Source organism: Pseudochaenichthys georgianus, unplaced genomic scaffold, assembly GCF_902827115.2.
Source record: "Pseudochaenichthys georgianus unplaced genomic scaffold, fPseGeo1.2 scaffold_1542_arrow_ctg1, whole genome shotgun sequence".
NCBI classification, from domain to species: domain Eukaryota; kingdom Metazoa; phylum Chordata; class Actinopteri; order Perciformes; family Channichthyidae; genus Pseudochaenichthys; species Pseudochaenichthys georgianus.
This window is the reverse complement of record NW_027262374.1, coordinates 1-16,542: the sequence shown is the minus strand read 5'-3', so window position 1 is coordinate 16,542 and position 16,542 is coordinate 1. Positions and strand designations below refer to the sequence as shown.

General features: G+C 43.6%; 1 non-coding gene across 1 annotated transcript; it reads right to left on the bottom strand.

Moving 5' to 3' along the window:
* Positions 1-15,829: 15,829 nt before the first annotated feature.
* Positions 15,830-15,911, bottom strand: trnal-aag (transfer RNA leucine (anticodon AAG)). The gene has a single exon. It is a non-coding gene; the product is annotated as a tRNA-Leu (tRNA).
* Between the last annotated feature and the right edge of the window lie 631 nt (positions 15,912-16,542).

The window sequence follows — 16,542 nt, the reverse complement described above, 5'->3', positions numbered from 1 at the left end:
TATGCATCTGCATAGTCCGCCTATAGCAGTGTTTCTCAAACTTTTTCATACCAAGGACACTTAACCAATAAAAAAACACTCGCGGACCACCTAACTCCACAAATATCCCAGAACACATCGTTTTTCTAGAACAGATTATAAATCGCCTGAAAATGGTACAAACAAGTGGCAACATGTGTGACGAAGGTGTTGCCCTGGGCTTTATCATGCAATAGAAAGCTCGTCCCATTGCGGAGATATTCCCGCGAGAGTGCGGAAAACTTAAATTTATTTATTTATTTCAAATGTGAAATGTTACCAATATACTCACGGACCATCCGCGGACCACACTTTGAGAAGCACTGGCCTATAGGAAGAAACGGCCCCGCACTTAAAGCTCCTCCAACAGAGCAACAACATATATATAGGAAATAGAACAAATACAACAGATACAACAGATACAATAGTGCAAGAGAATCTAATCTGAATCTGACACTTGAATTGAAATATACAAAATAACCTTAAAAATGTATATGAGAATAAATGACAAACTTCAATGTGTTATATTTTAAAGTGGAGGGATATTTAAATACCTCTTTATCACCACAGTAGAGGAGAAATGTACATTGTTAGGTGGGGGTACTATTTTATTATATATAAAACTGTAGAATATTTCTGGCAATAATTCAACCAGTGTTGCTATATATTTTTGATCGGTATTCTTATTTACAACCTAGTAGTCCATTGTAAACCACTTAATCATTGATCTTATTATCATTATTACATCTTGCAAAACAAGTTATATACTGAAAAATAAAACACACACATTGTTTCCATATTTATTGGAGGTTTTATCACATTTTGTTTGGTTGTGCAGACTTTGGTAACATGTAAACCTCTCAACAGATAAAAGCACAACATATCATATGAAGTTCAGATATAATCAAAAGGGATATCCTGTATATCTTATATCTAGGATGTTGCATCTAAATGAATACATGTATACTAATTTATGTTTATGTTTGTATATGTCCCACTATCATGTCATTGCAGTGTGAGCATTTGGCCGCTAGGTGTCAGTGTTGCAGTGTCTGACGGTCAAAGTGACACGTAGCAGATGAACTGACTCATTTAGTGGTGAAGTGCAGCCTTTATGAGCACACATATATATCCTTAGAGAGTATTACATTGATGTCAGAAACATAGGATATTTTAAATTGTATGCAATAATCCAAAATCCCGTTGGAGGAAACGAGGGAGAAGCTGCCGTCACGATCCACGACAGAAACCCAACCTCTGTATTGAATCTATATAATTACATATTATAACCTACATATTTACATTTATTTAGTAGCTTTTTCAATGTGTGTATTGTATGTTTTCTATGTAAGTTCTTGCGTAATGTTATCTGTGTGTGATTATTCTAGCGTCCAGGAGAGAAGTTTAAAAGGGAGACTAAATGGAGTCTCTGAGAAGGTTCAAATTGGTACTTTAATTAATAAAAAGCGTGGTAATGTCACAAACAGAATATAGTCCGAACAGAAATACAGCTGTGATTTCTGGCTCTGGTAGTGAAGAAAGAGGCCGTCCCCTCAGGTCGTGCTGAATATATATCCTCTGCTGGCTCCTCCCTGCGGGCCGACTCACCACATTTCAATATCCGTTGTTACGCATATCAGAGGATAAAGACATTGTACATTCAATATATATCTAAACACGCCTTTTCTCTTCCTTAACTCTTTCATGACTTTTCATTTAACACATTCTAAACGCTGTAATCAATACTCCTAAAAATACAGGAAATACTTCACAGCAGTTTGGTTTCCGGTTGGTCTGAATGTTGTCACATGCTAACCACATCTGTAAACAATAACGTAATCAAATAAACTGTACCTTATCCAACAATAATAATATCTCGACGTCTATAGTTGTAGTGTTGACATCAGTAGGTTTCGATGTGCAACATCATATCATATCGGTGCTAAATTCACCTCTATAGGAAATGGTATATTAGCCTCATGCTAACCGGAGATGAAGGATTTTCAGAATAAAAGCTTAACACCTGGTTGTGTACAAGAACTTCTGGTTTTTCAGTATAAAACAGCAATTAAACTGACTGTGTGTTTAAGGTGCACTATGCTCTCAAAACATTGATTTTCATTTCTAACAGTAGCTTTTTCAATGTGTGTATTGTACGTTTTCTATGTAAGTTCTTGCGTAACCTACTTGGCAAGAAACCCGTTTCCAAATCAAAAAACACAGAAGAGTGTATTGTGTTGTAGTGAAAGAGGCAGTTCACACGGTGCTCTTAGATGCTCAGACAGAAAGGAAGCAGATATCAAACACAAATGTTCCAAAACTCATGCTTTGCACCTGTCGGCCTCCGTACTCTCGAACCATTGATCAGATTCCCCAGCAGCTTTTCCCCTGAGCACTTCAAGGACTCCTTGTGTTTATTCCAGATCTCACGATGTGTTGAAAAAGCCCTGAAGTCACGAAACACTCCTCACGGTGAGATGGTTCTCTCCAGTTATTCTTTATTTTCCCATCGTCTCCTGCTCTCCTCCCCGAGCCGTTCAATTCAATCTTTATTGTCCCACGAGATGCATATGGATCGCAGATGGAGTTTAACAATAAAATAATGAAATAGAAAACAATAAAAAGGCGCTGAAGGAATGCACTAAAATAAAGGAGCAGGAGTGAAATCTCATGAACCGGTTTTATGCTGATGGCAGCCCGCAGGGAGCCCGGCATAATGCAATAACAACAAACATCATCGCCGCAGACACTGAAAGGAGTTGGGGACGTATGACGGAGAATAAAACGGTTTACAAAGCGCTGCGGCTCGGCTGCTTACAGGACCCCGCATGAACACATCACACCCTTTCTTCCCTCCACTGGCTTCCGGTCCATTTTAAGATTGTATTGTTTGTTTTTAAATCGCTTAATGGGCTGGCCCCTCGGTACTTCTCCGCCCTCCTACAGGTACACCCAGGGCCGGCCCTGACCAATTTGCTGCCCTAGGCAAGATTTTAGCTGGCGCGCCCCCCCCCCCCCCAAACGCAGACACTTACACTTACTATGACTCGCGCATGCATGGTTGTGGCATCACCACCAACACAGAAAGATATGGACACAAGATGTGTGCAACTGTATTTAGTTTCCTATCCATTTGAACATGATTTAAGTGGGGGGGACCTCACCTCCTCTAGGGGGGTCCGGGGGCATGCACCCCCGGGAAGACTTTTTTTTTTAATATTGAAGTTAAAAGCATCAATCTGGTGCACTTTGAGAGCAACATTAGGAGCTCTATGGATACATCTCTCAACACCAGATGAAACAGAACTGTAAGTAGATTTTCTTTTTCTTTATGGATACTTTACAAATCACAACTTTTTTGTGCTGTCATATATTATTTTATACCTGTTTTTCACCTATTCTCTTATTTTTTTATAACTATAATGATCATATAAAGGTGTGCCTTTACCTCACTGAGCTGAGGTTATCAGAGCCTCTCAGTCTTTCAGGAGAGAGCTCTCTAAAGCTCCCCCTCGCGGCCGCTTAATAAAAGCACACAGAAGCTGTGTACGTTTTTTGGGAGTTTGATTTATTTTAAATGAACACAAATATAAAATTAAAACCTGTAATTGCACACTACCATTATTTTAAAAAAAAAATAACGATTTCACATAAACCTCTGGTTTTTACTGGGGCTGGGGCAGTTCAACTTGATTTTGGGGGGGGGGGTGCCATAGTTTATGGGCGCTGTACGCAATATAGGCGTGGTTATGTTAGTATAAGATAATAAGATGTACTTTGTTGATCCAAAATCGGGATATTGTGTTGTTGATATTGAGCTCGACCAATGATATGCTTTTATTGTCTGTCCATAGCCTTTATGTGCCTTGTATTGTTATGTGTGCTTTGTATCTATTGTTGTAATATTATATTTTTTTATAATCTTATGTTCGTTGTGAAGCACTTTGGCAAACCCTCTGTTTTTAAAATGCTAGAGAGATAAAGTGGATTGGATTGCCTTCATCAGAGTGAATAATGGGCAGCGAAAGGAAAACTCCTCCGTCAACAATTTAATACTTTTTAAAAATAGCAGCTGGAAAACCTCCTGTTTGCTGTTCTCAGATATTCCCAGAACCATTTGAAAACAACAAAGGCAAATACAGCAGAGGTGGGAAGTACATTGACAATTTTGAGGTACTTTTATTTCATACTGTGTACTTCTACTCCACTACAGTTCAGAGGAATATGGTGTACTTCTACTCCTCTACAGTTCAGAGGTACATGGTGTACTTCTACTCCTCTACAGTTCAGAGGTACATGGTGTACTTCTCCTCCACTACATGTATTTAATACCTTTAGTTACTTCTCAGATCTGGATGAAGGATGTGAAATATAACCAAGTGTTGAATCAGACTTTAGTTCCACCTGGAGTAAATCCACCAGCTACCCTGCAGTCTACAAAGTACTTCAGACTAGCTGCACCTTCACCAGCTACCCTGCAGTCTACAAAGTACTTCAGACTAGCTGCACCTCCACCAGCTACCCTGCAGTCTACAAAGTACTTCAGACTAGCTGCACCTCCACCAGCTACCCTGCAGTCTACAAAGTACTTCAGACTAGCTGCACCTTCACCAGCTACCCTGCAGTCTACAAAGTACTTCAGACTAGCTGCACCTCCACCAGCTACCCTGCAGTCTACAAAGTACTCCAGACTAGCTGCACCTTCACCAGCTACCCTGCAGTCTACGAGGTACTTCAGACTAGCTGCACCTCCACCAGCTACCCTGCAGTCTACAAAGTACTTCAGACTAGCTGCTCCTTCACCAGCTATCCTGCAGTCTACAAAGTACTTCAGACTAGCTGCACCTCCTCCAGCTACCCTGCAGTCTACAAAGTACTTCAGACTAGCTGCACCTTCACCAGCTTTGAGAACACTTTCATGATCAATCATTATAAAACACATCATATATATTATTCTGAAATGGACCAATCTGCACAACGAATACTTTTACTGTCTTTCACTATATTTAGATGAGAATACTTTTCTACTTTCACTGGAGGAACATTTTGAATACTTTTACTGTAACAGAGTATTCCTACACTCTGGTACTTCTACTTTTACTCAAGAACATGATCTGAGTACTTCTACTTTTACTCAAGTACAAGATCTGAGTACTTCTACTTTTACTCAAGAACACGATCTGAGTACTTCTACTTTTACTCAAGTACACGATCTAAGTACTTCTACTTTTACTCAAGTACACGACCTGAGTACTGCTACTTTTACTCAAGTACACGATCTGAGTACTTCTACTTTTACTCAAGGACAATATCTGAGTACTTCTACTTTTACTCAAGTACACAATCTGACTACTTCTACTTTTACTCAAGGACAAGATCTGAGTACTTCTACTTTTACTCAAGGACAAGATCTGAGTACTTCTACTTTTACTCAAGTACAAGATCTGAGTACTTCTATTTTTACTGTAGCAGAGTATTCCTACACTCTGGGGACCACTTTTTAAAAGTAAAACGTATACATAGGCGCGTTCACACCGCAGTACTTTTCCCACTTTAGTTCCGAAAGGTTGCGTTCACACCAAAAAGAGCCGGAACTACCCCACAGCTGTTTTATATATTTATATTTATAACGTGTTAACTTGACAGCCCTAGTAATAACTCTTCTTTTTTTCGAGGGAAGGGGGGGGGGGTCAGAGGGCCTAGGTATAAAAGTCACGTCTCGCTACTGGTGCACAAACTTATCTCGTGCCCTCATTGGTCATGTGCGCGTTCGTGTGTGTTGGGGGAGGGGCTCTGTGAGGAAGGGGCAGATTTTTTCCGGTTGCGCACTCGAGCTGGTTTCTCCCAAACGACCTACCCCACCTTTAAGTTCTGTTCATATCTTCACAGAAAATTCAGAGGTTTTTCATTTCACTCCTCTTTCAGCTGACGTTTAATAAATGCAGGTACATTTTTAGCAGCTATTCACTAAACCGGTTGTCCCTCCCCAGGACCAACAGATCCATCTCCGCAGCCCCCCCCCCCCCATAACTGAGCCAGGCCTCGTATAACTGTTAAAGGGCAAGGCTGTGGTACGATATTGGATCACACACACCAGATGCAGGATGAGAAAAAGACTGAGAACAGGCTCTGACTTAGCGCCACCATCAGGCCTTTCCGTGTTGTTGTCCGTTTACACTTTAATACCCGCTTATTTTGTATTTGGTATATTTAATTAAAAAATCTGCTGCTTATGTTTTTTTTTGTGTTATAGCATTTTATAAATGTAATATTGGTGTTAATGTTCACTTTATTTTAATGTAAGAGGTCATGTATATTTAAGTTGTATTTATTTTGATGTTTTAATGTTCCATTCAAATTTTTTATTAAAAAGGCATGGACACCGTAAAAGATGAGTATTGAGGTCTATGTCAGGAATGTTAGTGTTATATCAAATAGTGAATTCCACTGCAGCAGAATGTGGCCCGTCTGCACGGTGTTATGGTTTCACCGCTCAGTGTCAGAACATATCGTGCGGTTAGTTTTGGACTACACGATAGATGCAAGCCTGTAGAGTTATTTAAAGCATGAATGAGTGGGTTGGGTTCTGGAGGTGTGGTTGCAGCATGGTGCTTGGTTGGCGTGGCCTGGGCCTGGTGGGGGGGGGGGGGGCCCAATGTGATGTCTTTCCATGGGCCCCAAAATCCCTGGTGGCGCCCCTGCCTGTCTATATAGAAAGGAAATGAGTGTGAACAAAAAAAAAGGTGGAGCGCAATACAGTTTTATTTCTATCCACATTTCTTTTTATTGTCATCTTAGTAAACATTCAGACATAACACACACACACAGAACATAGACCGCATACAGGCACGGGCACCTGCCCTTTGGCCTACTATAACAGAAGGGCCCTCTCAGTCAAAGATCATTTATAATGTTTGTTAGCGCAGGTAGCCCAGTTCTCAAAGGGTTAACACACAAAGGTTCCAAGCCAATCGTTACACAGAGTGCTTCAGCCAATCAGAATGCAGATCCTCCAGTACCGGAGGCAGAACACACACACACACACACACACACACACACACACACACACACACACACACACACACGGCTACAAACGTGTAGTGACAGATCTGCTGCTGAACGGCACAAATATAACTCAGATAAAACCGGAATAACTCAATATAATATTGTCAAATCGGTAACACTAACTTTATTCTAAGGTTGTAGATGTGTGTGTGAGGCCTGCTCACTGGGAGCTGGAGGTAGATGTGTGTGTGTGTGTGTGTGTGTGTGTGTGTGTGTGTGTGTGTGTGTGTGTGTGTGAGGCCTGCTCACTGGGAGCTGGAGGTAGGTGTGTGTGTGTGTGTGTGTGTGTGTGTGTGTGTGTGTGTGTGTGTGTGTGTGTGTGTGTGTGTGTGTGTGTGTGTGTGTGTGTGTGTGTGTGTGTGTGTGTGTGTGTGTGTGAGGCCTGCTCACTGGGAGCTGGAGGTAGGTGTGTGTGTGTGTGTGTTGTGTGTGTGTGTGTGTGTGTGTGTGTGTGTGTGTGTGTGTGTGTGTGTGTGAGGCCTGCTCACTGGGAGCTGGAGGTAGATGTGTGTGTGTGTGTGTGTGTGTGTGTGGTGTGTGTGTGTGGTGTGTGAGGCCTGCTCACTGGGAGCTGGAGGTAGATGTGTGTGTGTGTGTGTGGGTGTGTGTGTGTGTGTGTGTGGTGTGTGTGTGTGTGTGAGGCCTGCTCACTGGGAGCTGGAGGTAGGTGTGTGTGTGTGTGTGTGTGTGTGTGTGTGTGTGTGTGGGTGGTGTGTGTTGTGTGTGTGTGTGTGTGTGTGTGTGTGTGTGAGGCCTGCTCACTGGGAGCTGGAGGTAGGTGTGTGTGTGTGTGTGTGTGTGTGGTGTGTGTGTGTGTGTGTGTGTGTGTGTGTGTGTGTGTGTGAGGCCTGCTCACTGGGAGCTGGAGGTAGATGTGTGTGTGTGTGTGTGTGTGTTGTGTGTGTGTGTGTGTGTGTGTGTGTGAGGCCTGCTCACTGGGAGCTGGAGGTAGATGTGTGTGTGTGTGTGTGTGTGTGTGTGTGTGTGTGTGTGTGTGTGTGTGTGTGTGTGTGTGAGGCCTGCTCACTGGGAGCTGGAGGTAGATGTGTGTGTGTGTGTGTGTGTGTGTGTGTGTGTGTGTGTGTGTGTGTGTGTGTGTGTGTGAGGCCTGCTCACTGGGAGCTGGAGGTAGATGTGTGTGTGTGTGTGTGTGTGTGTGTGTGTGTGTGTGTGTGTGTGTGTGTGTGTGTGTGTGTGTGTGTGTGTGTGTGTGTGTGTGTGTGTGTGAGGCCTGCTCACTGGGAGCTGGAGGTAGATGTGTGTGTGTGTGTGTGTGTGTGTGTGTGTGTGTGTGTGTGTGTGTGTGTGTGTGTGTGTGTGAGGCCTGCTCACTGGGAGCTGGAGGTAGGTGTGTGTGTGTGTGTGTGTGTGTGTGTGTGTGTGTGTGTGTGTGTGAGGCCTGCTCACTGGGAGCTGGAGGTAGGTGTGTGTGTGTGTGTGTGTGTGTGTGTGTGTGTGTGTGTGTGTGTGTGTGTGTGTGTGTGTGTGAGGCCTGCTCACTGGGAGCTGGAGGTAGATGTGTGTGTGTGTGTGTGTGTGTGTGTGTGTGTGTGTGTGTGTGTGTGTGTGTGTGTGTGTGTGTGTGTGTGTGTGTGAGGCCTGCTCACTGGGAGCTGGAGGTAGATGTGTGTGTGTGTGTGTGTGTGTGTGTGTGTGAGGCCTGCTCACTGGGAGCTGGAGGTAGATGTGTGTGTGTGTGTGTGTGTGTGTGTGTGTGTGTGTGTGTGTGTGTGTGTGTGTGTGTGTGAGGCCTGCTCACTGAGAGATGGAGATAGATGTGTGTGTGTGTGTGTGTGTGTGTGTGTGTGTGTGTGTGTGTGTGTGTGTGTGTGTGTATGTGTGTGTGTGTGTGTGTGTGTGGGGGGGCCTGCTCACTGAGAGCTGGAGGTAGATGTGTGTGTGTGTGTGTGTGTGTGTGTGTGTGTGTGTGTGTGTGTGTGTGTGTGTGTGTGTGTGAGGCCTGCTCACTGAGAGATGGAGATAGATGTGTGTGTGTGTGTGTGTGTGTGTGTGTGTGTGTGTGTGTGTGTGTGTGTGTGTGTGTGTGTGTGGGGCCTGCTCACTGAGAGCTGAGATAGATGTGTGTGTGTGTGTGTGTGTGTGTGTGTGTGTGTGTGTGTGTGTGTGTGTGTGTGTGTGTGTGTGTGTGTGTGTGTGTGTGTGTGTGTGTGTGTGTGTGTGGGGCCTGCTCACTGAGAGCTGAGATAGATGTGTGTGTGTGTGTGTGTGTGTGTGTGTGTGTGTGTGTGTGTGTGTGTGTGGGGCCTGCTCACTGAGAGCTGAGATAGATGTGTGTGTGTGTGTGTGTGGTGTGTGTGTGTGTGTGTGTGTGTGTGTGTGTGTGTGTGTGTGTGTGTGTGTGTGTGTGTGTGTGTGTGTGGGGCCTGCTCACTGAGAGCTGAGATAGATGTGTGTGTGTGTGTGTGTGTGTGTGTGTGTGTGTGTGTGTGTGTGTGTGTGTGTGTGTGTGGGGCCTGCTCACTGAGAGCTGAGATAGATGTGTGTGTGTGTGTGTGTGTGTGTGTGTGTGTGTGTGTGTGTGTGTGTGTGTGTGTGTGTGTGTGTGTGTGTGTGTGTGTGTGTGTGTGTGTGTGTGTGTGTGGGGCCTGCTCACTGAGAGCTGAGATAGATGCACCTTCAGCTTCCATCTTAATGCAGATGGCCCAGATGTATGAATAGACCTGGTATGAGCAGCAATGCAAGCTATCTGTTATTATGTCGTGCTGCCTCTTCCCGTCGCACTTCGTAATACCGTAACAACAACGCTGTACTGATCGCTCCGTTAAAAGGCGGTGTGATGGGGCAGCTCAAGAAGAAGCTCAACAAACAACCTGATGCTATTTAAAAATAGCAGCTGCAAACATCGTGCTGCTCTGGCTTCCTACGAGACATCACTCAGGCATCAGTTGCGGTGAGTCCCTCGGGACCCTCCTCTCTAAACTCTTCACTTTGCTACACTACACTTTCAACATCACACGGGCAGCAAGAGATCCACGAGGAGAGGAGGAGGGAACGGCAGTCTGCGCACCGACAGCCGCCTCCAGGGAGCCAACACAAAGCATCCAGCAGAGGAGACGACTCTCAGAGACCCACCCCCCCTCCTCTCAGAGACCCCCCCCCCCCTCTCAGAGATGGTCTACTCATAGCCCCCCCCCATCAAGCCATGCCGGTTGATCAAGTTTGATAGTCCTACACCCCCCCCCCCAACCTTCCCTTATATTGTAAAGCGATTTTGAGTCCTTGAAAAGCCCTCTACAAATATAATGTATTATTATTATTATTATTATTATTATTATTATTATTATTATTATTATTATACTGACAGGTTTCAGATCTTGCAGAGTAAAATAATCTTTGTGAGAGGTGTCAGTAGTCGGAGGCGTGTGGCGCAGTGGGTTGTGCGTTGGTGTTGGGGTCCGGTTCGAACCCCTCTGCAGTCAGCATGTCGTTGTGTCCCTGAGACGCGTCACCCCAAAGGGCTCCTGTGGGGGGTGCCCTCAGTGCTGAGTGTGTGAGTCGCTTTGGATAAAAGCGTCTAACAAGAGACTTGTGATGTCGTCTGTGTGGTCCGGTGAATGTAGTCCTGACAGCAACAGGTGATCAGAATCAAAGGTTCCCATAGGAAATGCATGCGGGTCATTTTTGACCCACTTGTGGAAGCTCGGGGTAGAAATACAAAAACTACAATCTCTTAAAATGTATCAATGTAAATAAAAAATGTGAAAAACATAACCACCTCACCGCCTCAAAGAAACCCACTTCTGCATCTGGGCCCGATTCTCCCGCAGCGTGTTCTATAGGAGTCAAAGCACGGGGTCCGAACCTCCTTCACAAAGGGCCGCATGCAGAAAGCTATACGAAGCCCCCGGCCCAGAATCAGAGGTAGGTGATGCTCGATACTTGAAACCAGAGGGCTTGCTCTGTTGCACCTCACCCCCCCCCCCTGCAGCTCCCCCCCCCCTGCAGCTCCCCCCCCCCTGCAGCTCCCCCCCCCCGCAGCTCCCCCCCCCTGCAGCTCCTGATGGAAACAGCGGACAGCCGAGGGGCCGCTTGCCCTTGGAAGCGGGCGGAGGCCGAACACCGGAGAGAAACCGGGACGCTTTCGATTATCGCCTGAGAAAAATCAGAGGTCAAGTTTTCTCAGAGAGACGCAGTGATTCCTAATTAGGCGATGGTTCCTCTCCATCTGCAGCAGTGTGTGTGTGTGTGTGTGTGTGTGTGTGTGTGTGTGTGTCTCTGTGTGTGTGCGTGTGCGTGTGTGTGTGTCTGTGTGCGTGTGTGTGTGTGTGTGTGTGTGTGTGTGTCTCTGTGTGTGTGTGTGTGTGTGGGTGTGTGTGTGTGTCTGTGTGTGTGTGTGTGTCTGTGTGTCTCTGTGTGTGTGTGTGTGTGTGTGTGTCTGTGTGTGTGTGTGTGTGTGTGTGTGTGTGTGTGTGAATATGGAGGCGTTATTGGGAGAAATGCTCCTGTAGCAGAAAGTGATTTATTAGACGCTCTCTCGCTGTAATCCTCCTCTGTTGTTGTTGTTGTTGTTGTTGTTGTTGTTGTTGTTGTTGTTTTTGAAATGAAGCCTTCAGCCTTCAGGAGTCAATATCAGGTAGTATTTTATGTGTTGTCTGTGTTGTATATGTTTATATGCACACATGCTTCACACAGCTGCAGAAAGACCCTTCACTTCAGTAAAAGTAGAAGTATCAGGTCAGGATACTCAGTTACAAGTACACGTCATGCATTCAGAATGTTATGAAGTAGAAGTACACACGTTTTATTAGTGTACTTAAAGTACCACAAGTACAACGCAGTACTCTAGAGATGGGGGAAGTACTCAGATCTTGTACTTGAGTAAAAGTAGAAGTACTCAGATCTTGTACTTCAGTAAAAGTAGAAGTACTCAGATCTTGTAATAAAAGTAGAAGTACTCAGATCTTGTACTTGAGTAAAAGTAGAAGTACTCAGGTCTTGTACTTGAGTAAAAATAGAAGTACTCAGATCTTATACTTGAGTAAAAGTAGAAGTACTCAGATATTGTGCTTGAGTAAAAGTAGAAGTACTCAGATATTGTACTTGAGTAAAAGTAGAAGTACTCAGATCTTGTTCTTGAGTAAAAGTAGAAGTACTCAGATCTTGTACTTGAGTAAAAGTAGAAGTACTCAGATCTTGTACTTAATTAAAAGTAGAAGTACTCAGATCTTGTACTTAATTAAAAGTAGAAGTACTCAGATCTTGTACTTAATTAAAAGTAGAAGTACTCAGATCTTGTACTTGATTAAAAGTAGAAGTACTCATATCTTGTACTTGAGTAAAAGTAGAAGTATTCAGGTCTTGTACTTGAGTAAAGTAGAAGTACTCATATCTTGTACTTGAGTAAAGTAGAAGTACTCAGATCTTGTACTTGATTAAAAGTAGAAGTACTCATATCTTGTACTTGAGTAAAAGTAGAAGTACTCAGATCTTGTTCTTGAGTAAAAGTAGAAGTACTCAGATCTTGTACTTAAGTAAAAGTAGAAGTACTCAGATCTTGTTCTTGAGTAAAAGTAGAAGTACTCAGATCTTGTTCTTGAGTAAAAGTAGAAGTACTCAGATCTTGTACTTGTAGTAAAAGTAGAAGTATTCAGATCTTGTTCTTGAGTAAAAGTAGAAGTACTCAGATCTTGTTCTTGAGTAAAAGTAGAAGTACTCAGATCTTGTACTTGAGTAAAAGTAGAAGTACTCAGATCTTGTTCTTGAGTAAAAGTAGAAGTACTCAGATATTGTACTTGATTAAAAGTAGAAGTACTCAGATCTTGTACTTGAGTAAAAGTAGAAGTACTCAGATCTTGTTCTTGAGTAAAAGTAGAAGTACTCAGATCTTGTACTTGAGTAAAAGTAGAAGTACTCAGATCTTGTACTTAATTAAAAGTAGAAGTACTCAGATCTTGTACTTAATTAAAAGTAGAAGTACTCAGATATTATACTTAATTAAAAGTAGAAGTACTCAGATCTTGTACTTGATTAAAAGTAGAAGTACTCATATCTTGTACTTGAGTAAAAGTAGAAGTATTCAGGTCTTGTACTTGAGTAAAGTAGAAGTACTCAGATCTTGTACTTGAGTAAAGTAGAAGTACTCAGATCTTGTACTTGATTAAAAGTAGAAGTACTCATATCTTGTACTTGAGTAAAAGTAGAAGTATTCAGGTCTTGTACTTGAGTAAAGTAGAAGTACTCAGATGTTGTACTTGAGTAAAAGTAGAAGTACTTAGATCTTGTACTTGTAGTAAAAGTAGAAGTACTCAGATCTTGTTCTTGAGTAAAAGTAGAAGTACTCAGATCTTGTACTTGAGTAAAAGTAGAAGTACTCAGATCTTGTTCTTGAGTAAAAGTAGAAGTACTCAGATCTTGTACTTGTAGTAAAAGTAGAAGTACTCAGATCTTGTTCTTGAGTAAAAGTAGAAGTACTCAGATCTTGTTCTTGAGTAAAAGTAGAAGTATTCAGGTCTTGTACTTGAGTAAAGTAGAAGTACTCAGATCTTGTACTTGAGTAAAAGTAGAAGTACTCATATCTTGTACTTGAGTAAAAGTAGAAGTATTCAGGTCTTGTACTTGAGTAAAGTAGAAGTACTCAGATGTTGTACTTGAGTAAAAGTAGAAGTATTCAGGTCTTGTACTTGAGTAAAGTAGAAGTACTCAGATGTTGTACTTGAGTAAAAGTAGAAGTACTCAGATCTTGTTCTTGAGTAAAAGTAGAAGTACTCAGATCTTGTACTTGAGTAAAAGTAGAAGTACTCAGATCTTGTTCTTGAGTAAAAGTAGAAGTACTCAGATCTTGTACTTGAGTAAAAGTAGAAGTACTCAGATCTTGTTCTGGAGTAAAAGTAGAAGTACTCAGATCTTGTACTTGAGTAAAAGTAGAAGTACCAGAGTGTAGGAATACTCTGTTACAGTAAAAGTCCTGCATTCAAAGTGAAAGTAGAAAAGTATTATCATCTAAATATAGTGAAACACAGTGAAAGTAGTCGTTGTGCAGATTGGTCCATTTCAGAATAATATATATATATGTTTTATAATGATTGATCATGAAAGTGTTCTCAAAGCTGGTGAAGGTGCAGCTAGTCTGAAGTACTTTGTAGACTGCAGGGTAGGTGGTGAAGGTGCAGCTAGTCTGAAGTACTTTGTAGACTGCAGGGTAGCTGGTGGAGGTGCAGCTAGTCTGAAGTACTTTGTAGACTGCAGGGTAGCTGGTGGAGGTGCAGCTAGTCTGGAGTACTTTGTAGACTGCAGGGTAGCTGGTGGGGGTGCAGCTAGTCTGAAGTACTTTGTAGACTGCAGGGTAGCTGGTGAAGGTGCAGCTAGTCTGAAGTACTTTGTAGACTGCAGGGTAGCTGGTGAAGGTGCAGCTAGTCTGAAGTACTTTGTAGACTGCAGGGTAGCTGGTGGAGGTGCAGCTAGTCTGAAGTACTTTGTAGACTGCAGGGTAGCTGGTGGAGGTGCAGCTAGTCTGAAGTACTTTGTAGACTGCAGGGTAGCTGGTGGAGGTGCAGCTAGTCTGAAGTACTTTGTAGACTGCAGGGTAGCTGGTGAAGGTGCAGCTAGTCTGAAGGACTTTGTAGACTGCAGGGTAGCTGGTGAAGGAGCAGCTAGTCTGAAGTACTTTGTAGACTGCAGGGTAGCTGGTGAAGGTGCAGCTAGTCTGAAGTACTTTGTAGACTGCAGGGTAGCTGGTGAAGGTGCAGCTAGTCTGAAGTACTTTGTAGACTGCAGGGTAGCTGGTGAAGGTGCAGCTAGTCTGAAGTACTTTGTAGACTGCAGGGTAGCTGGTGGAGGTGCAGCTAGTCTGAAGTACTTTGTAGACTGCAGGGTAGCTGGTGAAGGTGCAGCTAGTCTGAAGTACTTTGTAGACTGCAGGGTAGCTGGTGGAGGTGCAGCTAGTCTGAAGTACTTTGTAGACTGCAGGGTAGCTGGTGGAGGTGCAGCTAGTCTGAAGTACTTTGTAGACTGCAGGGTAGCTGGTGGATTCACTCCAGGTGGAACTACAGTCTGATTCAACACTTGATTATATTTCACATCATTCATCCAGATCTGAGAAGTAACTAAAGGTATTAAATACATGTAGTGGAGTAGAAGTACACAGTAGCATAACATGGAAATACTCAAGTACAAGTACCTATACTTTGTATTGAAGCACAGTTGTTGAGTCTCTCGTGGTAATGCAGTATATGCTCCACACAGGACACAGACGGAGTGCAGGAGGCTGCAGAGCTTCACACACTCAAAAGGCTCCTGAGCTGCCATCTGGCCGCTGGGCAGACGGCACTTTTATTAACATTTCTCTTCTCGTTAATAGTTTGTCATAAAGTGCGCGGGTCGATTAAGACGCCGCTGCTGCAGCTTTCCTGCCTGCACGAGTACTTTATTTATCTGAAGCCTTGGTAGGTCACGAGCTCTTTGTGTCTCAAAAGAAAAGCTTTTCTGCTGCTTTCATTAGAATTCACTTAACTCACTAATGCGATTTCATCTGGGACATTTGACATGTGTTGGTGTGTATGTGTGTGTGTGTGTGTGTGTGTGTGTGTGTGTGTGTGTGTGTGTGTGTGTGTGTGTGTGTGTGTCGTACAGTAAACCACACAAGCGTACACACACACAAATATAAATATATAAAGTTTATCCGTGGCTATAAGTACACAAGGTTCACTCAATCACACACACACGCGCGCACACACACGCGCACACGCACACACGCCATTTCCTCGTGTTTAATTTCATGCTAAAACTCTGGCAGCGGTGGGATTTGAACCCACGCCTCCGAAGAGACTGGAGCCTTAATCCAGCGCCTTAGACCGCTCGGCCACGCTACCGTTGTCGTGCTGCAACAGCGCCCCCTCTATCTTAACGGTAGATACATGTAAGTCAATCAGTGTGGTGAAAGGCGGTACTGCAGCTCAAACAGCGGAGTATACCTGAGGGAGGGAACATGACACTGAACACAAATATAAATGCAACACTTTTGTTTTTGCTCCCATTCTCCATGAGATGAACTCAAAGATCTAAAACATTTTCTATAAACACAAAATATCCATTTCTCTCAAATATTGTTCACAAATCTGAAACAATGTGTGATCGTGAGCACTTCTCCTTTGCCGAGAGAATCCATCCCACCTCCCAGGCGTGGCATATCAAGATGCTGATCAGACAGCATGGTTATTGCACAGGTGTGCCTTAGGCTGGCCACCATAAAAGGCCACTCTGAAACGTGCAGGTTTGCTTTATTGGGGGGTCTGGGGGGGGGGGGGGGGTCCGAAAACCAGGCAGTATCTGGTGTGAGGGGTAGGGGGAGGGGGAGGGTAATGTTGTGAATCGGGTGGCCCGTGGTGGTGGGGTTATGGTAGGGCAGTCGTATGTTATGGACGACCAACACACACACACACACACACACACACACACACACACACACACACACACACACACACACACAACACACACACACAC